The sequence below is a fragment of the Gavia stellata genome, unplaced genomic scaffold (genome assembly GCF_030936135.1).
Source record: "Gavia stellata isolate bGavSte3 unplaced genomic scaffold, bGavSte3.hap2 HAP2_SCAFFOLD_34, whole genome shotgun sequence".
NCBI lineage: Eukaryota > Metazoa > Chordata > Aves > Gaviiformes > Gaviidae > Gavia > Gavia stellata.
In genome coordinates, this window is record NW_026776320.1 from 541201 (window position 1) to 568348 (window position 27148).

A 27148-nucleotide genomic window follows, 5' to 3' on the forward strand; every position below is an offset into this window, starting at 1 on the left:
CTGGGGCTATGCCCACCATTTCCTGGGTGGTCAAACACTGGAACAGTCCTTCTTAGAGCAGTAGTCGATGCCCCCTGCCTGTCAGTGCCCAAAAAAAAGGCATTTGGACAGTGCCCTCCACATGCTTTAACTTTGGGTCAGCCCTCGACTGGTTGGGCAGTTGGACTAGATGATCATTGTAGGTCCCTTCCGACTGGAAATATTTCCTCTCCCCTCCCCTCCCCTTCTCCCCGCCCCCCCTCCCCTCCCTCCCCCCTCCTAATAAATAGTGTAATCCTCCTCAGGAAGAAAAAGGAGCTAAAGGACCTGTTTGACCTTTCACTTACCATTTGAATCTCCGTCTTCAGAACTTTCTGCTATTTGGCAATCTGGCATTTCACTGTCCTCTCTTAGGTCTGAATGTTCAGAAAGCATGACACTCTTCCTTTCAGAAGCAGATTTAGCCACAAGAAGAACCCTCTCTCTTTCGTTTTCTGACCCAGATTTATTTTCATGCCCATTTTTCTGTCGTTCTTGACGTACGCTTCCATTTTCTTCCATAGAAGAATCCTGTGTGGACTCAACTTCCGTGCAATCCATGTTAGAAACATGTTCTTCTGGAGACTCTTCCGCACTCTCTACTTCATTTTGGTCTTCTGGAACTTTATTCTCTTTATTGAACTAAAATTTCCTCCTCTTTGCTGCGATACTTGAAGATGCTTTGTTCTTTCTGCGTTTCCTTTTTGACATCTCTACAAAGAGATATCAGAAGAAGTAAGCCAAAACATTACCAAAACAGTTCTTCCTTCAAAATCCAGCATCCTCATCTTACTTGACTTACAAGGAAAATTATCAAAGGAGCTCAGGTAACATCGTCTGTCTCCCTACATATGTCTAGAGAAAGAGTTGCAAGTTAATGAGGTCAATTTGCTATTAGAGTTTAAAAAGCCAGCTACAGAATTTCACTCACAAAACCATCAGCTTCAAGATTTTATGAGCAGAAAATTCTTAATTAGATAGGAAGTATTACCAGAAAGCAAAGTTATTAGGTGAAGTTGCTTACTGTCTTAGTACGTGAACTAATATAGATGAACAGAAAAGCATTTGGAGACGAGCCCTTCTTCAAATCGGTTATAAAGCTGTAAACTTCAGAAGCTAAACACATGTTGGGCAGAGTTAAAGAGACAATTTTAAGGGAATATTTGCTGGAGAAAAATTTGCCTGTGAAGACTTACACCTCACACGCTTTCTGTTAACCTTGTTTAAAACAAACTTAGCATTTTTGCCTTCCAGAAAAACCCACCGTTCTTTGTATCGACGGAGTACTGCACAAAGCGCATGGGTGAAGTCAATGGCAAAATTCCTAGTCCTGTTATGGAGACCAGGCAAGTTCACACCATGTCATGCGTTTTAGCCGAAAGAGACCCAAGTCCCTTTGTTCTTTCATGTCCTTTTCACAGGAAAAGTGAGGAAATAATTGTCTTTACATATCTATTATTATTGCTCCCCTATTTTTCTCCCCTTTCCCCCTTCAGTTGGAAATCACACTAAGAGGTGGCATAGATTTTAGCATTTGAGGGCAGGGAAGGGAAAAATACTGTTTCTCATAACTAAAAGCTAGTTGAGTATTCAGAAACTGCCATGTACAACATTTTTGACTTCAAGAGAGAGCAATTTAGGAGCCGTTAAATGTCAGTTGGGTCATCAAGTCCAGTGTCTTACAATGTAAACCATCCACTGTACTTGAACTTCATAACTCTATCGAATGAATGACCTCTGGATTTATCTCACGTTTTGAAGCAAATTAAAAACACTGAACGCCTCTGGCACGAAGAACCAGGCATCACAGAAACCTGTTATGTCACAAAACCAGAGAAGGTATCAGTGACTTTAGCACCTTCTCCAGGAAAGTCTGAATAAAATGCAACTTGCCTTCAGAGCACGGTGTACTGGAATCTACAGGCGCTGCTGGCATCTTCATCTTTTCGTTACACTTTGGGTCTGTTTTCTCACAGCCAGGAACATAGTTCTGCTTTGGCATTACACGGTAGTAAGGCGGAGCATACTTTGAAGAGCTACAACCTTGCAACAAAGAACAGATAGCAAAGAATTGTGTCTTGCATTGTTGTTTACAAATACCGAGACAAGTCTTAAAATCATTAGCGTCAAAAACCATACCTCTTTTCTTGCGAGATTCTTGAATTTCTTCACAGCGTTGTTCAAAATCTTCATCCATTTCCTCTCTCACGATGGCATATGCAGTATCTCTCAAAGCACAAGCTCTGTGCCTAATGAGACGATCTGAAATTTTACAGTCAGAACTGAGTCTTTTCTACCAGCTGATGAAATCCTTTCTTTTGATTACTTATCGAAAGATTTTGCTCTTTTCATAGATAGGTTCTGAAGGGTTATCTCAGTGAATATTTTCAGCATAACAACATAAAAGTTAATCATTAAAGCAAAAGCACTAGTTACTGATCAACACTTCTATCACAATTTCTTGTCCAAGTAGTTTAATGCTCCAACATTTACAACCTGGCAAGAAATGCTCTCTGTGGATGTTTAAAATGATCTAATCCCAAGTCTACTGTCCACAGACGACGTTTATCAATTTATACATTTTTAATTTTTCCAAATTAGGGATCAAAACACATTCTTACCTCCAGGGTCTTTATCTGGGTTGTACTGTAAAGCATTGCTGCAGATTAGATCGATATCTTTTAGAAAATCTCCTGCAGTTAGGTACTGGTGCAAGTCAATCTTCGAGAGAACTGCCGAAAGGTCCATGGGCTGTTTAATGACTGCGTCATAATCAGGTACCTACAAATGAAATATGCGTGTTCAGAGATTTAACAGAGTATCTACCAACATTAATTATTTTAATAACGTAAAATAAAGGACTTCTTCAAAACCCCAAATATTTATGACACATCCAAAGATATGGAAATTAACCAGTTAGTTGCTTGAAAATAGAAGGGCTATTTCAACTGGCTTTGAAGAGACAGACCAGAAGAGGGAAAAACAAGAAGCAGGGAGGTCAGAAGCACGTGTGGGGCAGAGAAGGGAGCAGACACCCAGAGTGGGATTCATTTCACTTTGCTTCAGAAAATCACAGCAAAGAAAGCTTTCTCAGTAGAGTCACCCGAGATTCTCTTTGTTGTTGGCGGGAAGAAAAAGGTGCAGGAATGCACCTTTGAAGTATCTGTCCTAGGCATCTACTTTTGCATGAGATAACTGGACCGAGAGGTGCCGATTTCTTTACTCAGACCATAAAAGGAGCCTAATGACTAGTAGAGATGAGGACATCTAGGTTTGTTTAGGTTATTTACATCTCAGAAACTAGAAGTAAAGGGAAAGACAAGTCAGTGGATGTTTAGGGGAACAGGACTTTGCTGAAATGCAAAGCTCTATTAAAACGACAGCTGACTTCGAAGTATATGCCCCTGGCTTAGACTTACTCAGTACATTACATGAGAAAAAAAAAAGAAAGCGTATGGGAGGAAGAAGAAACCACACAGCCCTTATGGTTGATCTTATACGGAGGAGCCCCAGACGAAAGAGAGAATAGAATCTTAGAATTTATTTTAAAAACTGCTGTTCTTACTCCTGTTCTCACAGAAACTACTGCGAGTCAATTAAAGAGCTTTAGGCTTTATTAAAACAGTCCTGTAGATACTGTTTATAATTATAAAGAAAGAGATCGCTCTGCTTTTCAGTGCTGTAACATGCCTACATGTCAAAGCCTTTTCATGAGTGAACTGTGTTGGCAGTCGGTCTAACTGGCAGTTGGTCTAACTGGCAGTCGGTCTAGATGGTCGTTATAGGTCCCTTCCAACTGAAATATTCTAAAGTTCTGAAGGCATTGCAGAAGGAACCCGGGGCTTTCAGTGAAACTCAAATAACAGACATTTGAGGGCCTCACGGAGTCAGCAAAAGTAAAAGCAAACTTCCTGCTTCTTGAAAAATCAGAATAGTACGGTCCTAAAAACAAAGACAAACCTTCCTATAAAGAGCACACAAACTCTGAGAAATATAAACACGCAGAAATTACGAATACAAACAGATAAAATGGTATTACAGATCAACACTAATTTACCTCCTCTGGGTCGACAGGCTTTGTAAATGCTCTGAAACGTCTGTCACCGGCAAGTCTACAAGTCACATCCCTTAAGAAAATCCTAAGTTCACGCAATATATCCTCCTCCTGCTCCTCCAGCTGTCTTATTTCTTCCTCTGTCAGCTGTGGAGGCTTAGGCGGTGGTGCTACAGGCAGTACTTCCAATGTCTGCCAAGCTTAAAAGAATCAGAAACTTTTAGTCAATTTACGGTACTCAAATACAAGCCTATGAAAAATTATTGATAGAAAATTACCACCAAAGCAAATGCTGTAGAGCTGTTAACTTACAGTTAGCAAAGTTTTCTATGTAGAATATCCTCACCTGTCTTAGTTTTTGATGCAGGAGGTTTAGCAGTTTGATTTACAATTAAGTCCTCAAAAAATGTTCTTCTTTCTTCCTCATTAGGCAACTGGATTTTGAACACTTCATCATCATTAATAAACAATTCTTTTATCTAAAGCACGAGGAGAAAAGATATTTCAGATGTAAGGTCACACAAATTCATGTTCTGTTCCAAAAAGATGAGTGCCTTTCCAGATTAAACCGAATAATCACCTTGATAAGACAAACTGTGAAAAGGTATCTTCTTGGCTTTAAAAGGCTGGATTTTCATAGGTTAGCATGGCAAATTAAAGTATCTTCTCTAAGGAACACCTCTAGAGTTAAAGCTCAATGAAGGGACCCTATGATACACTGATAAAGTGCTGACATTCAGCACCTCCTAGACTGCTTATTTTGTATTTACCTGCCTTGCTGTCCTTTAGTTTGAATCTTTATGGCAGCTATAGAAGGAACAGGCAGGATTCAGGAGACAAGTGTGGGCTTTTTTGGTAAGGTGCTGTGGGTTTTTTTTAAATTAATTTAAATGAGGTGTCTAAAGCTGCACACTTCCAAGTTTTACTCCATTTTTCAATCTCTACTACCAGAAAGTATGGAAGGAATTTCAATACTTATTTTAGAAAGAATTTATTAACCGTAGAAGAATTTCTGTAGAAAGTTAAGCCCTTTCAAAGCATTTGATGATAAACACGTCTAGGCAACCCCCTCTCTCCCCCCCAGTAAATGAGACAAAATAATCAGAGCAGCATATTCACATTTTGAACACCTTCCTTTAATGCACACTCTCAGATACCTAGAAAGCTAAGCACATACTCTTACTGAATTTTGTTAAGAAATACAACTAAAAATAGATTTCCAAGTTACTTAAACAGAGGTTGGAACTTAGCTTTCTGATTTGTAAAGCTTTCACCGATATGAAGAAAGAAATTGAAATTTTTAATAAAGAATTTAAATTTGAAATTACATTCCATCATTAAGAGTGTGACCATCGTACTTTCTCTGTAAAACTATCTTTCACTTTTCAGTAAAAGTATCTTTTTCCCATGTACATTTCAAGCACCGTATATTCTTGACTAAGTACATACCTAACAATCTTGAAGTCACTGGAATTATTGTCTGAAGTAAATGTTTATGTCTGTCTAATAAGCGTGAGTGTGTGAGAAGGGGGAAAAAGTTGGGTCAAAGTTCAATCTCTTTACTCACTTTAGGCAAATGCTTTCAAGCATTGTTTTGTCTAAGCAAATTTTAAGAGACCTGGTTAGGGTGCCTGAGTAATAACAGTATGAATTTGCTTAAGAGTGCACAGTACTCCAATGTTTAAAGGATTTATAAATTAACAAAAAACTGACTAAAAAAAGTAAGAAAAGTATCAACACAAGTACCTCTTCTGGGAGATCTGCATGACACACATCAGATGTTGCAAGCAGCAAAACTGGAGCAAATGCTGGAATGTTCTGCAGTAGTGTTGTAAAAGTAGCTCTCAATGTAGCTCCAGCAGCCTCCCACCACAAATGGATATGTGGAATATAAATGATACTTGGTGCTGTTCTTTGTGCTTCTCGCATCAACTGGTAAAATGAAAGCTTGGATAAGAAAACTAAACCATGTAGAACAGGCTAATAAATAACTATGTGTCAGTCAAACTGTCTTATGAAATAGGAGCACATGCAGCCAAAACATCAAAACAATCCAACAAAAGAACAACTCCTTAACAATAAGGTAAAATTTTCACTTTACTCAAATATGGACATTGCTACACAGACAGAAACTGACCTGAATCTCTGCCTGATTTCAAAACTACTTAGGTGTAAGATAATGCCTAAAGAGCCTTACAACTCAGCTGCTGTGGTGGTGTGCCTGAAAAAACAAGACTAACCCTTGAGCAAGATGTATTAGCCTGGGTAAATCACTACACGACTCTGACTGCACCATTTTCAATTCAGAGTGCGCACATATCCAAGTCACTCTGAAGCACAGTTTGAACAAGCAAAGACCTATGTGAAAAGATGAGGGCTGACACTGTGAAAGAAGCCTGGTTACAATTCATAACTTCACGTACATTTTATAAGAGGTGACCAGTCTGAACAGCTGCCTGAATAGCTAAATCACTCACAGCCTCTCATTATCAATCAGACCAGATTACGTGCTTTGGAAGACCACAAGCCATTGCCTACAGATGGTACCTCGATCACAGAAGAGGACATGCATCTACCACATGAGGGAAGCGGCAACAGTCCTTTCACATGACAAATTTCTCTGTGCACCCTTTCAGATTATCAATATTCAGGGAGTTCCTGTCACAAGATGGGAAGTGCACGTGGTATAGCCGGGCAGTGACTAGACATGCTAGTTATATGACCGCAGGTGCAACCATCACATAACACAAAAGGAATTGTTCCTCTTATGTGACAAATGAGTCTCCAGTCATGTAACATGTCCATCCTTACTTGTAGAGCTCTCAAATGCTGCTACTAAAGGTGAAAATATTTTAATACAGTGATGTCAAACAATGAAAGGGATTTCCTGCCTAAAAGTAAAAAGGAAAACAGCACTAAATCTGCTTATATTTAATCTATAGTATAAGAAAAACAAACGTAAGTGTTCCATGAATTTTAACGCTTTTACTGCATATCCTGCAGCAGTACAAGCTGTACAGGTATATATAAAAAAAGAAACACTTCTTTTCCCCAAAAGCTTGATTGCCTTACAAATATAATGAAAATGAAGGTTACAAAAAGTGCATGACAGGCAGTCAGGCTGCTGCAGAGCCATCTACTGGGAGCACAGATTCTTAAGCAGCAATGAAAACAACTTTCTGGATCCCACCGAGATGGGGAGGACTTCTTGCTATAAAGAGGGGTTTATTAGCAGCACCTCCCAGCTTCCCGAGCTGCTAGCAACATCCTCACTTTCCATTCCTTTGGAATGAAAGATAGGGCCACATGTAACATCCTCATTTGGTATCATTTGATCTAGCAGAAAAGTGGCTTTTCAGACAGAAGTAAACCTAACAGCACATTCAAACGAGGCCACCTCCATTAACAATGAATTTTGCTTACTTTACTAGTTTATATACAGTTCATGAATCCTATGAGATTAAAGAGAAACAAAGGTACCTGTGCACATGTTTCTTCCGATGATGTGATGCTAACAAACAGAACAGATAGGTCTAGTGTATAGACTGGAAACTTTTCCAGGGCATGTATTACTGCAGGTGCCAAATGAGAAGCTTGCCCGTATCCTGGCTCTCCAACTAGTAAGAACCGTGGCCTGCAAGATGTTGGCTGGTAATAAGCATTTCTAGAACAGGAAGAAGAAAACAAGTTTAAAAATGAGGTGATGAATAGGCACACAGATGATAAGGTTTTTTCCTATACACCTTTCTTTCTTTTTTTTTTCCCTTTCGGTAAATACTCTCCATGTTCCAGCAAATAATAAGCTGGTCTGTGATCAGGAACACTGTCAAAGCCCATTTTCTTTTTAAAAAACTTGTACCATACCTCCCTTAAGAAATCCTGCCAATCCCCAGCATGTCTGCTGTTCCTTTGGCTGGGTTAAGTAACGGCTCTTAAATCATACAGGGGGACTGTCCAGCTAAATACACATGTGACAACTCATCAGTAACACAATATGGGGGAGAATAACAACTCTATCTCTCAGCACACGCCAATCTGGATCTCCTCACTGCCCGTAGACACTGATTTTCAGTAGGTCTTGAGTTTAAGTAGCTGTGAGATCTCTACATCTGTCTAGTTTAGCTGAAATTTGGCCATAGTTACTGGAGATAGTGGGAAGGAAGGAGTAGAACAACATTTCTAGAAAAAAATTAACGTGGGCACTGAAACACATTAGCTGTATCTGAAGAAGTACACAAATGGACTGGTTAAATTACAGCAGTACACTCAATATGTATTAAGATGTATATTTATTTTATTCAGTCATTCTAATGTTTCATCTTTGAATTGTCTATTAATTTCCTAGTAATCCTGCTTTACTAGCATGAAACACATTTGTGAAGAGCATTCGTTTTTTTCCACCACAATACTATTGTACCTTTGCTGGCTGAAGACAAAGATCTAGAGACCTAACCAAGCTCAGCAGGTCAGAAGATTTTCTGGACAGCGCAGCAATAGAAAGTGAGAAAAATAACTGACCCACCAGTGACGACAATAATCTGTTTTTTCAACTGTCAGCTTATATGACTTCCACATTAAAATGTTAAAAAGTTAACATAAACTTAGTCAGTTAAAGGTACAAAATGCAGACATTGTTTAAGTTTTTCTCACAGTGTTTTAACAAACCATTTCTCAGTTCTGTTTCTGCTACATAATTCGCTGCTGGTTTAACAATCTTGGAAATTAGAAGGGCAAAAGATGTCTACACGGATCTGTAGGGTTTTTTTAGCTAAAAGGACAGGCAGCACGTTTCTTTGGTCTTGAGTCTTTCAAGGAATGCCATGGATTAAATCAACACATTCTAATAGTCTGTGGACCACTTTGACTTAGGAAAAGTGGGCTGGGCCATTCAGTTTGATGGGTTATGGCAGTGTACTCCATTAGAACCTCAGTACCCAGCTGGATCTTCACGCTTACTTCTTGCAAATATTGATCACCCCCCCACACCCCTCCCCTCTACTTCTTCATCTACCACCCCTCACACCAAAACTGTTTACAGACACAGCCATCTTAATAATGCAAACATAAAGGGACAAATATGTACCTGCTAAAATTGAGGAATTTTTCCTTTTGTCTACCAGGCATTTTAGGAGTTGGCTTATCTTCAAAGATTGATGGTGATTCCTCATCACTGTCAATCGCATAATTTCTTAAAATATGGTTTAAACTGTCTGAAAGACAAGAGAGGTTTGTTAACTTTCCTGAATAGTCCATATCTCGCTCTCACATTAATACAGCTTCTAAATCAGTGCTGGAGACCCCTTATATTGTATTTCTTCATTTGAGGGCACATGCAGAATGTTATTTTATGAAGAGTTTATCCTACCACAGATCTAAGGAGATTGCACAAGTCTCTACAAAGCTGTCCTACATCGCATGATTTGCATAAGGTATTCTCTCTCTGTTGGTGAAAACAACAGGAGGTTTCTTCCTTAGAATAAAGATGATTAGGAACTTCTGTAGTTCCTAGACACCTGAAAAACCCAACAAGGCCACTTCCTTCTGGAGCAGGTTCCCCCACTGGATGTGGGGAAATTAAGTGAATGTGGTGGCCACAGACTTCCCTTTGTCTAGGACTAGTGAGTCAGAATATACAGACCAACACATCTTCTAAATAAGGCTCCTCAAAGATCCCCGAAGAAAGAGATCATGAAAGGCCGACAACGGAGACGGGATGCAATTACCAATCCCTTAGCCTCTCTGCTTTTATATTGTTGGTGGGTTTCTGCCTCTTTCACCAATGCAAACAATTTACCAGCTCTACTGGGAGTAATACTGGTAGGATATTCTCCAGGGATTAGGATAATAACTAACTATTCATGGATCTCCGTTAATCAGGAGTGCAGCGAGTTTATCAATTTATTTGCTGTCACCAACCGACAGACAACTTGGTCAGGGTTGATGCAGTCAGGAGTGTGAGCTCACATATGCTATGCAAGCCAAGCCCCAGAGTATACGTTACTGAAACATTCTGATCTCATGTGCAGGCGTACAGTGTGATCCACAAACATTCAAATTAAGAGACTATGGTTAAAAATCACGATAGCTGTAACACTATTTAGCTTAAACCACTTATACTTGTATTGTGGTTCCGACATTCTTCACAGGAATTAGAAGCATTCATGTAAAAATGCCCTCTCCCCCCATTTAAACATTTATTTTGAAAGAGGTGCCTCACACATTAAACCTTAAATCCATCTCTATGAATGATAAACACGATATTAGCTACTGTCAGAAACAGGGTGCTCTAGGAGAGAATGCATAGTTCTCTCCTAGGTATTGCGAGTCATTCACAGCTCCCATCCAGCACTTCAGTTTAGAATCCAGAATAAAAACTATGCATGATATTCCTGAAATAAAGGCGTGCATGTGCATATTATAAAATCCTACTGTCATTATGGCTGAGAGGTTTCTGTATGTTGATTGCACAAATCGGAAGTTTTTGCTTTGGCAGAAGTCTAAAGAAGCGGCTACTGTTGTTATACCTTGCTGTTGGTCCTTCTTTAGAGCAAGCTCTGCGTGGGGAAATACTCTCTGCAAGGCTTGTAAAATTCTTGCTAGTGTGTTTTCAAGCAGTGGTTTTGAAATAGGTGATAGTGCTCGCCCAGGTGAAGCCACAGCCCTCCGTGAAGCTGGAACAGTCTTCTGCATAGCCATGACAAAATCCTTCGCTGTTATTTCAATCGAAGCAATATCTAACTGCAGTTTCTCACTGCTTTTGTATATTTGAGGATAGCGGCGGCGCAGAGCACAGAGGGCAGCTTCAGCACATAAGCATTTAATATCAGCACCACAGTATCCTAATAAACAAAACAAGAATCAAATGTTATGTCAGTCTCAGGCAACACAGAAGTCAAGGCCAAGGTTTCCAAAGTGCAACACTGAAAGACTTTGTATGCAGCTAAAAATTAACAGGCTAAGAGATAATCCAAAGCATTACCGAACTGCAGAGAAGTTTTGTTATGTGGCTCACAGCCTGATACCCTGCGCTTATGAAGCGGCCTCCTAATCAGAACTTTAGTCCTGAGGAAGATGCCCCAAAGCTCTTTAATGTTCTGAGAGACAAGAAGAAAATTAAAAGAAAAGAAGCATCTAACTTTGTTTGCTCCCAAGGCGTGTCAGCTGCCTCACTCTGCAGCAAGGCACAAGAGCTCGGGTGCTGCCGGGTACAAGCTCAGATTCCTTAGGACTCAGTCACGTGCAGTGACTGACTTTGTTTTCAAACTTACCAACACATTTTTCAGCTAGCTCTTCAAGAAACATGTCCAGTGGCTTAGGGGTCCAGTCTCGTGTGTGAATCTTGAAAATATCTTTTCTAGCCTGGAAACAAAATGGTTGCATTTTGGTTTGTCCTAAGTTTTCTCTTAAAAATAAAAAACAAAACACAAAACCACCTCACATTAATAAAAATACTTTTTCTCTCCTATTCAGCAAAATCTCATGCTGACAGGCTCATTAGTTCATCAAATTTGGTCTTCTGCCAGTTCATTCAAGGAAGACAGTCCTAGCACTACCTTTCAAATTGCTACAGTTACTACAAAGAACAATAATTATGACTCAAACTCCTGTCATTGATCCAGAAAATGTCAAATGTTGCCTGTCTTCGTGTCTGATCTTAGCAAGACTTTCATTTAAGTATTTCCTGGTACACAGATCAATTATGGCAGATTTCTAGAATTCTTCCACAGTAGGGAACCGTGTATTATATCCATTTCATGGCACCTCCTCTCCTGTTCCTGAAAGCAGATAGAAACTGGAGGCAAATGTGTGTGTTAACTACGCTGCTCAGTGCACTTTTATTAGCCTTCACTCCAATAAGCATTTTATCCTTTTTCCAAAAAGTGCTACTAAAAGAAAAAGCAATATCAGCGGTAGCCAGAGAAAAACCACAAAAACAGGGTTCCAGTTTTGCACACTATCGTCCCCCCAATATGTTTTTGTTGCTATATACCTATTTTTTCATTGCTTAGCTATTGCCATTGAACTAGAAGCTTCCCAAGCCCTGCACCTGTGCAGTGTACTTCACATCTTTGTCCAAGTCGCTGTTAGCGAGTACCAGTAAGAATGTCAGATCCCCAAATACTTATAGGTAACGCCCAGGATACCCAGCCTGGGAACAGTCCAACACAGGTACGTCCACTATCCATTCATAAACCAAGAACTGAGAGCAAGAGTGCTTCAGGGTGAAAGTGCCTAATTGGATCAAATAAGTAAGCAAACATGAACCACTTTGGGAATGAAAAATCCTAAGTTGCTCCAGCACCAGCCTTGGTAAAAGTTGTTGTTAGCAGAAAGGAATTCTTGCGTGCACACCATTTCTTTCATTTTCCAGATGAGATAGCAGTAATTTATAGCTAATTCAGACATTGATCCTTACTTAAACATTTCAGTGACTAGCAGCATCCCCTTTTCTTGGCTGGTCACAGTGAAACCAAAATTAATTCTAGAACTACCTACTTGTTGAAATCATCTTAGTCATATATATTCAGTACCAGGTCTGCCCTCCACAGCACAACGCAGCTCTCTCCAGACATCCTTCTTTTGTCCAAGTTGTACAACACTGATTTCGACTTTAACTGCTCCGTGATACTGCACTGTTATGTGATTTTGTTACAAAGAGGGACTTTGCCACATTAGCATTAGGGTTGAGTTTAAGTTCTGACCTCTTTATTTGGCAGGCTGAAGAGGAACTCTCGATCAAACCGTCCGGGTCTTCGTAAAGCAGGATCTATAGAATCCAGCCTGTTGGTGGCTCCAATTACCACAATCTCTCCTCTGCTGTCTAACCCATCCATAAGTGCCAGAAGTGTTGATACAATAGAGCTAACAGAAAAATGTAATTTTCATTCACTGGTTTAGTAAATTTTGTTACGTTTTACATGACCTTCTCCAATGACCACTCAAAAAGGACAAGCTTTTATTGATGAGATGCTCCTTACTGAAAGACTCGTTTTAAGACATAAAAAAACAGACAAGGTAACACAGGTCTTGTGCTGCTATCAAGCTTAGTGAATTGTTTTCAATTATTGTTTAAAAACCATCTGAAGTTTAGTAGCATTGAATTACTAGTTTTCAGGACAAATGAATGTGTCACATGAAGTTAAATAGGTTGTGGTCTTCTTTTCACAAAGATTTGGCAGCTTCTATGTAGGTACAAAAAATGTACTACCTATGGATTTCGTCTTGTTCACAGGACCGCACAGGAGCAAGACCATCTATCTCATCAAAGAAAATAATTGAAGGTCGCATCTGGTAGGCCTAGGATGAAAACACAGGAATACTGACATAAGTAAACCAGCACAATTTTAAAGAGAAAAACGTCATGGTTGGAAAGTCACTGGAGCTAGATTTTTCCAACTAGCATCAGGGATCTCTACTAATTGAGCTAACGGAGTAAGTGGCACGAGTAACAGAAGACAGCAGCTATGTCAACCCACTGAGACTGGGTGACAGGAAACAAATCATACCAGTAGTTTTTACAGCTATTTGGCAACCACCGAGAACAGAGCCAGGACTTAATTCAATTACAGGTTCTGGAAGCAAGCTTCTGTTATGAATTTAAATGACCATGCTTGCAGCCTGCATCTGTTTCCCTCTGATCTAAAGCCACCGTCTCTTGCCTCTTGAAACCTTTTTTGTGGCTGTTTGATGTTTTTTTTTTTTGGGGGGGGGGGTGTTGCTTTGTGAGGTTCTCTCATTTGTTTTATTAATCTTTCCCAATACATCTCAAGATTTCAAGCCCCTAAAAAACCCACTGAAAAAAGAAACACTGACAATCCCGTTTCAGTGGAAGGAACTGACAAAACCCAAAAAAGAGTGAGTTCTTAAAAATATTGACCACAGAAAACTACAGTTACAACTCGGACAGAACACGTGGCACGTTTCCACCTTACCTGATCAAACAATAAACGAAGCTGTCGTTCAGATTCCCCCGCCCATTTACTCAGGCAGTCGGCACCTTTTCTCATAAAAAAGGCTATTCTCCTGTCACCTTGGCTACATTCATTAGCAAGTGCACGAGCAACCAGTGTCTTCCCAGTCCCTGGAGGGCCATAGAAGAGACAGCCTCTGCAATTAAAAATACCAAAGATTCACATAAGAAAAAAACATCATGGCAAAGTACCTATTACAACCCTCATCCCTACAACACACAACTCTTCTCTCTAGCTTACACTTCACGTGTAAGAGAGCGGTAACAGCTGAAGCGTGAGAAAAGTCAAACCAGATGGAAGTTTTGTGTTCCCACACAACTCAACAAGGCAGTAAACAACATGAATAAAGAGGATCATGCAGATGTACAGAACCTTGAGAAATGATCGTAGTGTCCCAGAACAACACTTCCAAAACTGCTGACAAACTAACAGGGGTGGTTACAGCACAGTGGAGCCAAACAAGAACAAACTTCAGCACAGAATCTAAGACTGGGCTAACTTATGAATCACCAGTTCATTCTTCAATGATACACGGCACATTCATTCTTGTTTTCACAAAAGGCAAGATTTGATAGTAAAGCATTTAATTCTCCCGTAAAAAGCTTTAAGTTAGTGGACTTGGTCTCCCATTGCTGATGATAAATGAGGAGGAAGTCTGAAGCTGGGATATATAAATATAGCCATCAGATAAATATAGCCATCAGATAAATATAGCCATCAGCTAGAAAAGCCAATACACTGCTGTTTCAAAAAGAATTTAAATGAATAAAGAAGCAAAACACAGATTTTGTTGTTGTTCCTTGTAATACTTTTAAAGTTACTGAAAGCAAAGGATTAAAAGTCGTATTTCAATATACCATGATTGAGTTTTGCTGACCAAGAATATGTAAAGCTAACAAGTAAATCTCTAATAATTTCATTTCATAACTAAGTACAACAAACGCTGCAAGGTTCTAGTTGCAAGTCCTATCAATTGTAAACTTGATACTTGAGCACTTGAAAAAAAAGAGAGTCGGTGGGAGAGACAACTGGACTTCCAAGAAACAAATTACAGTTGACTACCAGTAGGTAATTCCTTCTTCCTGCTTATAAACTAATGAAGTTGACTTGTACGTAGAACTCAAAACAAAAACACTCCAACCCTGCCTTTTAAAGGCAAGACACTTTCAAAGTATATTCTCCCCACACAGTACATCTTTGAACCTACATATATTCTGGATTCTATCCATTTTTAAGAAATTACTTTTTACTACTGCTAAAAAACCCCATCAACACTCCTGAAAATTTTGAAGCATGGAAACATATTGATACCTCAGTTGAATATTCTCATGAAAATGGGTGACCAGCAGGTTGAGGGAGGTGATTCTTCCCCTCTACTTCACTCTCATGAGACCCCACCTGGAGTACTGCGTTCAGCTCTGGGGCCCCCCACGTAAGGACAGGGACCTGTTGGCGCAAGTCCAGAGGAGGGCCACAAAGATGATCAGAGGGCTGGAGCACCTCTCCTATGAAGACAGGCTGAGAGAGTTGGCATTGTTCAGCCTGGAGAAGTGAAGGCTCCGGGGAGACCTTAGAGCAGCCTTCCAGTACCCGAAAGGGGCCTACAGGAAAGCTGGAGAGGGACTTTTTGCAAGGGCATGTAGTGACAGGACAAGGGGTAATGGCTTTAAAACTGAAAGAGGGTGGATTGAGATCAGCTATAAGGAAGAAATTCTTCACCATGTGGGTGGTGAGGCACTGGAACAGGTTGCCCAGAGAAGCTGTGGACGCCCCAACCCTGGAAGTGTTCAAGGCCAGGTTGTATGGGGCTTTGAGCAACCTGCTCTAGTGGAAGGTGTCCCTGCCCATGGAAGAGGGTTGGAACTGGATGATCTTTAAGGTCCCTTCCAACCCAAACCATTCTATGATTCTATGAAACAATGTCTGTTACCTTGGAGGTTGAATTTTGAATCTCTCAAAGACTTCTGGGTAAAGCAAAGGAAAAACGACCATCTCTTTTAAAGCTGAAATGTGATCAGAAAGACCACCCACACCATCAAAGCGTACCTAAAGAGAAATTCAAAAGAACACATTTTATATGTTAAAGAAAGCTGCAACCTTGATAAGGTTCCATCAGAAATTGTATGTCAGCACAAAGGAAATGCTCTGGGCAATTTTCAAACTGCTTGAGAGAAAACTGTAAACCAAGGTAGCTGTAGACAGCACGTTATTGAAAGCTTTCATAAACACTGGAAACATCTCACTGACACAATGAACTAAAAATACTTACTGAACAATCTGTTTGCATTGGATCAACGTCAGCCAGACGTGCTCCAATTTTCATTCGATCCTTGTGAATTCCCTTCAAATCGTCTTTCCGAAAGTTTAGTGGAAGACACCTGATTTGAATTAAGGAGAAAGAGAAAAGCGCTTTCTAACTTAGGATGCAGCTAGAAGGTTTTTGCTTTTATAACAATGGCAAGTGAATGCAGAAAACCTTACAAATGAGCTTAAACTTCCTAAATAGTTAAATACGTGTTCAAATTGTTTTCTATTTAATGTCTGTGAGTAAATAAAGGAAAAAGGTCACTGCAGGCATTAAAGTGGGTTTACTTTAACAACTCTTAGCACTTACGAATAGCCACACCAGTCAACACAGCACATACATGAATGCAAGCTCTCACTACTTAAAAATTAGATCAAATGTTCAAGGTTTTTATAGATTTAAGAACAAGCATTTGAGATTTGCAAAAATACACTGTTTTCAGGTTTATTTTCCCTCTCGGTGAGCACAGTAAAAAAAATCCATTTAAGCAGGAGAAAAATAAGAATTCTAAAGATCATAGTAAGACAACAGAAAGAAATTATGGCAGTTTATAATAGCACTTAAGTTGTTCTGCATGATAGCATTAAGTAATTTTCAGTTCACAGCCTTCCTCAGACAACAGGCTGCTTGTTCTTCTCTTAACTGTAATCTAAGTTTTGTACTGGTTTTCCATGACTATACATGCTGGAAAAAACATCCCACTGCTGTTACACTTGGCAAACCTTTCTGAAAACAATGTCCATTTGGGCTTCACAAAGAGAATTAAGCCATGGACAGACAGGCAGAAACACTGGGACTACTTCACTTTGGCTTTATCCAACTTTCCTCAGTATCTTAACTCAACCAAGCATTATAAGAACATTCATAAGCATGGAAGAAAAGTTAATTAAAAGTGAAGGCAGTTCTGATGCTAAGAAAATTCATTTAGAGGGCAAGTACATAAAAGATGCTCTGGTATGAAGACCTCTCTGCAACTGGCAATCCCAAAACAGAGACACCAGTGGCAAATTTCAACATTGGCTGTGCCCAAATTCTTTACACATGAAACACCTTCCAAATACATCCTCCCGCACATGCTCTCAGACCTGGAAGTCTTAAGCAGCCACAAGCACCTATTTCCAAAAAACAGGTTAAACAGTTTTGCTGCGAAGTACAAAGCCCCACACCTTACACAAATCAATGTATTAACAATAATTCACAGAATCACAGAATCACAGAATCACTACGGTTGGAAAAGACCTGTAAGATCATCAAGTCCAACCTGAAAAAAAAAAAAAAAAAAAAAAAACCAAAAAATCACACAAACAACCCACGCAAGCCAACCACCACACAACAACAACAAGGCACAACACACCAAAAACCAACCCACCCAACACCACACAGCACCATGTCCATCAAGCTACATCCCACAATGCCACATCCACACGCTCCTTGAATACCTCCAGGGAGGGTGACTCTACCACCTCCCTGGGCAGCCTATTCCAATGTTTCACTACTCTCTCGGTAAAGAACTTTTTCCTAATATCTAGCCTGAACCTCCCCTGGCGCAACTTGAGGCCATTTCCTCTAGTCCTGTCACTAGTCACTTGGGAGAAGAGACCAACACCCACCTCTCTGCAACCCCCCTTCAGGTAGTTGTAGAGAGCGATGAGGTCTCCCCTCAGCCTCCTCTTCTCCAGGCTAAACAACCCCAGCTCCCTCAGCCGCTCCTCATAAGACTTGTGTTCCAGACCCCTCACCAGCTTCGTCGCCCTTCTCTGGACATGCTCCAGCACCTCCATGTCTTTCTTGTAGTGAGGGGCCCAAAACTGAACACAGTATTCGAGGTGCAGCCTCACCAGCGCCGAGTACAGAGGCATGATCACCTCCCTGCTCCTGCTGGCCACACCATTTCTGATACAAGCCAGGATGCCGTTGGCCTTCTTGGCCACCTGGGCACACTGCTGGCTCATATTCAGCCGGGTGTCGATCAACACCCCCAGGTCCTTTTCTGCGGGGGAGCTTTCCAGCCACTCGTCCCCAAGCCTGTAGCATTGCCTGGGGTTGTTGTGGCCAAAGTGTAGAACCCGGCACTTGGCCTTATTGAACTTCATCCGGTTGGTCTCAGCCCATCGATCCAGCCTGTCCAGATCCCTCTGCAGAGCCTTCCTACCCTCAAGCAGATCAACACTCCCTCCCAACTTGGTGTCGTCTGCAAACTTGCTGAGGGTGCACTCTATCCCCTCATCCAGATCATCAATGAAGACATTAAACAAGACCGGTCCCAAAACTGAGCCCTGGGGGACTCCGCTTGTGACCGGCCGCCAGCTGGATTTCACCCCATTCACTACAACTCTCTGGGCTCGGCCATCCAGCCAGTTTTTTACCCAGCGAAGAGTGTACCTGTCTAAACCACGGGCCGCCAGCTTCTCTAGGAGAATACTGTGGGGAACAGTGTCAAAGGCTTTGCTGAAGTCCAGGTAGACAACATCAACAGCCTTCCCCTCGTCCACTAGGCGGGTCACCTGGTCATAGAAGGAGATCAGGTTGGTCAAGCAGGACCTGCCTTTCATGAACCCGTGCTGGCTTGGCCTGATCCCTTGGGTATTCTGCACGTGTCCCGTGAGCGCCCTCAAGATGAGCCTCTCCATAACCTTCCCCGGCACCGAGGTCAGGCTGACAGGCCTGTAGTTCCCCGGATCCTCCTTCCGACCCTTCTTGTAGATGGGCGTCACGTTGGCAAGCCTCCAGTCATCCGGGACCTCCCCCGTTGACCAGGACTGTTGATAAATGATGGAGAGCGGCTTGGCAAGCTCCTCCGCCAGCTCCCTCAGCACCCTTGGGTGGATGCCATCAGGCCCCATAGACTTATGAGTCTCCAGGTGGCATAGCAGGTCATTAACTGCTTCCTCCTGGATCATGGGGAGCCTATTTTGCTCTCCATCCCTGTCATCCAGCTCAGGGAGACGGATACCCTGAGGATACCTGGTGTGGCTGTTAAAGACTGAGGCGAAGAAGGCATTAAGTACCTCAGCCTTTTCCTCATCCTTCGTGACAATGTTCCCCGCCGCATCCAGTAGAGGATGGAGATCCTCCTTGGCCCCCTTTTTGTTGTTAATGTATTTATAGAAGCTTTTTTTGTTGTCCCTCACGACCGTGGCCAGGTTGAGCTCTAGCTGGGCTTTCGCCTTCCTAATTCCCTCCCTGCATGACCTAACGAGGTCCTTGTATTCTTCTTCACTTGCCTTCCCCTTTTTCCAGAGGTGGTAAGTTCTCTTTTTTTCCCCGAGCCTCAGCATAAGCTCCTTGTTCAGCCAGGCCGGCCGTCTTCCCCGCCGGCTCTTCTTACGGCACAGGGGCACTGCCTGCTCCTGCGAGCAGGACATACCAGTGCAGGCAGAGGAAGAGGAGGAGACCCTACCTGATCAACGACCACGGAATGTTAGCAGAGGTTGCCAGTAACAACCCAGAAGTTCCAAGCTGCACCACCCTGTTGGAACTCTACTATGGAAGGCACCTGCAGCCCAGCAGTTGTCACACGGATGTACCGTATACGTAAGGGCACGTAGGGAAGTCTCAGCCTGACCACTGAATACATTTAGCTCTTGCTGCCAGGAATAACAATACCTTTTTCTGTTGTCAAAAGAAGGAGAAAGTCCCTAGCCAATATTATGCCATAGCAGAAAGGCTTGCTAGTAAGGCTCATTTTAGTAGCTTTGTAAGATCATGAAAAAAACCCACTTACTTTGTTATAAGTTTGTCGAACAAAACAGATTGATTTGTAATGGTGTAACGACTTTGTTGAAGTCTGCAGCTTCAGCGGACCTCCAAATCCCCGTTTTCTTCATGGACTTGTTGTGCAGCTTTTGCATCAGCTCCGGTCTTCAGTGTTCTGGTGACTACAATGCGTTAATGTATAAAATATTTTGAGACAGTAAATACATTATTCCCTTTATTTCACCGTTGCTCTAGTAAAATGTAAAAAAATCTGCAGTGGCTTGATTTTTTCTTTAAATACCGAATTGGAAGCTATTGTCACAGCATTCAACTTAAATTAATTATGTTTAAACTACCTACCTAAAAGCATGACTTGTATAGCAATTTTTTAATAGACTGGGAAGCCAATCTGATGAAAACAAACACGCAACTTTTGTTCCATGCAGGAAGCAAGTTCATTCCAGTTACTTCTTTCTGGAAAAGTGAAAGCAACAAATACCTCTCTCTAAGGTGTTTTTACTCCATCCATGTCAAATTGTATCGAATAGTTTTTTTAAAAAAATATTTATGTGGGAAGTCCCTTCTTAAGATGCGTGGTTTTAGTCCATTGTTTAAGCATGCATCACTCATTTTCTGCATCCTGACACAAAAGCTCTAGAAGATAAGAAACGTCTCAAGATAAACTCCCAAATAGCAAAGAACTCAAACGCTTGCCTGCTTTAAAAACGATCTGCCCAGTATTTACCACACAGCATCCTTTGCCACGGGTCTGTTACTTGCACTATCATTAAAACAGTTAAGAGAGGTCAGTGAGGAAGTAGTGCACAATTAGAACTTGAATTACTACACACAAAGCGCATTTCAGGCCCCTTCCTGCGTTCAGCCCATCCATGGCTGGCAGGACGCTGCCTGGAAATAACGCATTTTCCCAGCTGCCAGCAAGCAGCCTCACAGCACCAAGCCTGCTTGTGTACTCAGCACAGTGATTCAGTTCCAAGGTGAATCACTGAACTTCAGTGACACCTTCCCCACATCAGCGGGTTTGTGCGCCTAATGACTGAATTACTTTTTAACTCAAATATTACCTCCTATTTGCAAGAACGATTTTCAATTAATTTGTGTCCTGCAGACTCCAGAAAATCCGTGTCACAAAGAAACCTGAGCTAAGGAACAGATTCTCAGGCACTAGTGCCTAAGAGCAGGCTGGAATTCAAGCTGTGTTCTCCCCAAGCCTGACAGGAATTAATAGCATATCCTTCTATTCTCACCTACCTCTTTCCTAAAACTCGTAGGAAATTCACTATCTTTTCACTATCTATTTTCACAACTTCAGCTGCTTTGGGTTGATAAGTTCAGCAGTTTTTGTGGCCAAGTTAAATAGATGGAGTGACCAAACACAATCCTTCTCAGAAACTAGAGTAAAAAGGAATCCTAGGGAGTTACCACTACTTACCTTCTTTATATTCTTATTTTTTTTTGGTCTGACTTTGGCTTTGCCAACCGCCTACATTAAGAAAGAGAACAGAGGAGAGAAAGAAGAAAAGAATTATTGTATTAGAATATTGCATAGAAGCCTTGTATTGTACTGTTCCCCATCAAGACTAGGGAACCTGACCAAGTTTGTAATCCAGTGCTCCACATCATGCAAAGAAAAGCCTGTGGACCACACTGAGGATTCAGATCCCAAGTCTGCTGCGTACCATATGCAGACAGTTCGGTAGGGACGCAACTTTCCTAACCGGCTAATCTTGAAGTCTCAATAGTGCAAATAACATCTCAGTAACCAAAGCGGAGGAGAGATCTCAAAAGAGTTGGGAAAAGATGCACGTTTTTTATACAAGCAGAAGACTTTTACTAAGAAGAGTGATTCTGGTTCTAAGACACTGACACTGACATTAACATAATCATACTGCCCCGCAGATTTTTAGCTGTAGATTTATCATGACATGACTCATTGTGCATGCTTTCACTTTTCCTTTTAATTCTATGAATTGAACAGGGATTGGACATCTAGAAATACAATACCTCGTAAAGTGTCTTCGATTGACATTTTCACTTAATATTTCCATGCTTTTGTCAAAGCTAGAGTCTGAACAGGGCGGCATGTTTTTTCTCATTGATTTCAAACAGTGTCCACTGAAGCATTCAATTTTGCCAGAGGAAAATTCCTAGGGAAAGAAGGAAATAAGAACATATTAATCTGAACCATGTATGTTGAGCTAAGAAGGGAATTCTCCCTCCTTTAGGCAAGTTTATTCTGTAAGTCTCATGACTTGATAGTGGTGCAACTCATGGCAGGTAAGCCTTGAACCACTTCGGCACCAAGAAGTAGCCCTCAGAAAAAAAACCCAGCCAACCAGCTTTCAAAGCTAAAGCTCCTCTCCGCCACACTTTTCTTTTGGACAACTTGAGCTTAATAGCCTTTGAAAAAATTATTGCGGCAAAACCTTTCAGATAAACTTAGTGTTTCATGAAAAAACCCCTACCTTTTATTTCAACATTGGTTCAGAGAAGCAGCCAAGCTTGACCTTGCATGTCCTGGGATTAAAATCTAGTTAGGAGAGTTTTTCTCCTCTTTCCGTTCCATTTGTGACCTCATTTGGAGGGATATTAAAAGATTTCCTTCAGGAGGATGGCATTTATCCACAGGAAGCCAAAGGGAACTCAAGATACACTTCTTTTATTACCATTGATCTTGTTCACATTGGTATTTCTGCAAGGAGGATGAGTACTATCACTTCTACTATGTGAGGAAAGCTGTGATGACCATGAGAGGTGGCTTGTTCAATTTACAACCCAAGGTTTCATTAGGAATACCTCAAACTACATCTCACACTGAAAAAGGCAGAAAAACGACCAGATTCTTCTACTTCTTGACACTAACTTTACCAAGAGGTACTTCCATTAGTAGCTGATGGAGATGGTGACAGAAGCGTGAAGAATGTCACTACAGGAGGGCAGTGATGCATGCGTAAGGCCCATGCAGGGCCATGCAATGAGAGCTGTGGCCACCTGCTGCTGAGGGGTCAGCCCTGAGCCACAGAGCTGGGCAATCCTGTAACTGTCTGACGGTCTTCTCCTCAGTCAACCTTGAACAAGTCATCCCCACCGTTCACCTGACAACTTCTCATGATAAGACAGACCTTTTGCACGAGGAGGATTTCCATCACCTTTCCTTCATGGCTCGTTTTAAGGAGCACCTCCCTTCCAGCAGTCCTCTGGGCTGGTGGAGCAAGGCCTCATGAGACGCCTCCCGTAACTGGCTTTTGAATTGGGGCATCTGAGATGAAACCCCTGAAGACATTTTCTGCTTCTCAGATCCAGCACAGATGGATGTAACAAGACCTAAAGCTTAACAAGAGGCAGTCGGATATGTCAGAGTCACCCTTAACATTTTTCCTCTCAAAGGTTTAAGAAAGAAATCATAACAGAAAGCCTTTCAACTATGTTTCAATTTGACAGAGCCCTAGGTTTATTTGAAGAAGGCAGGGCTTTGTGCACACTCACACACAGGAGCATATGAAGACTTAAACCAATACGTTCAGCGTTCATCACTGAGACAACTAGAAAAAAAAGCCTAGACCAAGAAATAATGATGTTCTCTTACCTGCAAACACACTCAATAGTATTCCTACAGCTGGTATGACTATGGCTTTTCTATCATCCTATAAAATCTGTAGGCACGCCTGGGAACTACCTAGAATGTTAGGTGACGTGATTAAAGGCTAATCTGCACAAACAAAAAGCAGCGAAGCACTGGCGGGCAGAGGCACCCCGGTAACTCAGCGCGGGGGGAACAGCTGGGCCCCACTCCTCACAAGGCCATGGGTCAGCCCAAGGCCTGGCTCCAGGGTGAGGGACCCCCCAGGGGCGTGGGCAGGAGAGGCCTCAGGGGTCACCTCACCTTGTAACAGGTTCTGGGTGTTCACTTCCAGCAAAAGCTGGAAGTTATAGTCATTTCTGCCCTGTTTTCATGAGAACTCTATTTCAGGAATATGACAATCAGCAAGTAAAGGAAGAGGTCATGTGTCAGCGGGGATGAACTTTTGGGGAGAGTTTAATCTGTGTTAGTTGTGGTGTAAGTTGTGAAAAATCACGACCACTAAATACTACAACTGTATTTTGACATAGAATGTTTATTTTCCATAAAAATCTGAAATTGAGCATCACATAAAATATTGCGATAAATATTACATAATATAATTAACAGACATTGAACTGAAGTCTACATGCAGTGCTTGCGCAGTATTTTGCTTCTGTTTCTGTCTGCCCATTTTATATTTTATTATTGCCTATGACATTATTCATCTACTCATTTATGCGTTCTCAAAGCAGAATCAGTATGATGATCTAAAGGAGTGAAATATTCAGCTAAGGTAAGATACTGGTGGCTTAGGCAAAAATAATTTGAATCTGTGAGAAGTCTAAAATAAAAATTTGCATGTGTGAGCACTGGAAGTAATATGAGCAGATGCAGCGCAGCTTACACAATGCACGTAACTATTGTGGCTCTGTCTTATGAAGAGGTAAATTCTATCACATTAAGACTAATTTGATTATCTTGTGTTTTTAGAACAAATTATCTTGTGTTTTTAGAACAAATAGTGCATCCTGGCTTTTGTTGAAATGATTGCAGGAGTATACTTGACATTTACTTTCTGTATTGTAGTTTTATTTCACAGAATCACAGAATCACTACGGTTGGAAAAGACCTGTAAGATCATCAAGTCCAACCTGGGGAAAAAAAAAAAAAAAAAAAAAAAGCCAACCACCACACAACAACAACAAGCCACAACACACCAAAAACCAACCCACCCAACACCACAAAGCACCATGTCCATCAAGCTACATGCCACAATGCCACATCCACACGTATGCTTTATAAACGTATTTCACCGGAAACCACATTCTTGTATAGCTCTCTTGTCCAAGGAATATCGGAATGTGCAGGCTGATGCATGAAGTACAGAGGTTCAGCTATAATTTCTGGATTAAATCCTTCATTCACCAGATGCATTTTCTGATGCTTGAAAGTTGCAGTGATTTGCATAACATCCTAACAAAGAAGTAATTCAAGTAAAATGCAATGTTCCATTTCAGCCTGTGTCGGTGAAAATTGGATGCAATTACTGAGTAAAATGAATCATACCATTTTACTATGGAATGTCTTCAGTTAGACAGAATGATCTGATTCACAGGTACAGTGAAATCTCAGTCTAAATGCAGCATTTATTTCTTACTCATTTCTCTATCAAAGCCACATGCGAGCTTGGAAGTTTCTGTTTCAAAATAAGAATTTTCTTTAAGTTTCATTGGTGCAGCTGATCACAAAATCTCTAGTTCATGGGACACTTGGCGATGCTCTGCAGAGAGCTGGCTGATTTTATGGTACTGGCTCTCCTCTCATTTCCAGCTGTTAAACTTCATTTAAGACATTAAATACAAATACGCTAAACGCCTTCCTGTGTTATTTTTCTGTGTAAGCATTTGCTGTACAGCAGTGACTCAAATGCCAATTCATGAACAAGTTGGTCTACACACGATAGTCAGTGTACGAGAGCAGAAGTGGTATATAAAATAATCTCATTTAAAAGGTGGCTTACATGAAGGGAAAAGCTCAAAACACACTGTTCTCAAGCACTGTTATTACTTGTACGGTGTTTTCAATGTAGCCAACATTTTCTTTCACTTCTCTTGCTGAAACAGGCCACTTTTCAGTTCTTGTTTTTCCGTCTTGATCTGTAACATGATCTGTAACATGCCTGATTTCCTCTTCACACTGCTACTCCATTTCCACAGCTCCCAGATCATTTAGTCTTTGGCTTCTGAGCTGAGACTGCTAATAAGTTTGCCAGCTCCTTCTCTCTTTTGGCAGCACTTAGGACAGGATCCACGCTTAGACCACCAAGTCATTTCACACAGGCACCGAATAGCTGCCAGATGGTAATAATGTTCAGTCATTACCAGGTGGGATTGCTTCAAACTGAATAGCTAGCATGAATGTGTCTTGGTAATTATTTAAAAAGTTGTAATGATAAGATTAAAAGTTCAATAAAGACAGGTACTAAATATTTTAAATGTGTGTTATGAATACAGATTGCTGAGATTTTCTGTTTAAATGATCCCTTGATGTTATTTTAATAAAGTCAGATTTTTCTACAAGGAAAGACGAGTTTTGGAAAAAAAAAAAAAAAAACAAAACCAAAAAACCCCTAAAAACCTCAAACCAAACCAGAGCACAAATAATGCAAAACTGAAATCACTCCCTGCATGCTCTTAGAAACCTCTTCCTAATATCCTTCTGCAAACAAGAAATAAAGCTAGCAAAAGTCAAGTGAAAAACCTACTATCTCAGAGCCTCGGAGTACACTGGTTCTATGCATCATTGTCCCTGGGCCCCTGCTCTTCTTCTAGAGTCAAGTCAGGGAGGTTGAGAAGAACAACTCTCAGCCTGTCTGGTTTTCACAAAATCAGTCAACCATGGTTGCAAGTTATATTAGAAAGAGCCTACATATGGACTGCTGAAAAATTTTCAAGATTGATTTGATCTTAAATCCAATTTTGCATGAGAATTTCATATTTTTGTTTGTCACTCTTGATTAGGATGAACTCTTTCTCAAGACACATCTGGTTTTTTCAGAAGGGACTGAATTATCTGTCCACTCAGAAAATTGTGAGTTCAGCATTCATCCTATTATCCTCCCCTAAGATGTTTTTTAAAGTAACGATATGTTTTTTTGTAATTTTGAGGGTTTTTTCTAAGATTGTTTTTATCTGCTTTAATAAGAATTTACACATGTGTAGATGTTCATCAGTTAGTACTGATAGTATCTTTGGTAGTAAGCTAGCTAAAAAAAGCTTTAGTCAGAGAACACATAAATGCAAACAGGTTTAGTCGCTTCCACATATATAGACCCTAGAGCTCCATATAGATTTTCTCCATCTAATGGAACCATAAAGACAAGTCTGTTCCAAAGGTTTTTCCGAGAAGAGGGCACTGCTGTCCTGAGGCACCGTAGATAACCTATGCTAACTGCATTTGAAGATACATTTACTTAGTACAGTAACCTATTAGTGAAAAAATAGCTTTCCTCAATTCTTTAA

At 40.9% G+C, this 27148-nt stretch overlaps 1 pseudogene; it reads right to left on the bottom strand.

Moving 5' to 3' along the window:
- Positions 1–318: 318 nt before the first annotated feature.
- LOC132320846 (ATPase family AAA domain-containing protein 2-like) lies at positions 319–23225 on the bottom strand (annotated as a pseudogene).
- Positions 23226–27148: the final 3923 nt, after the last annotated feature.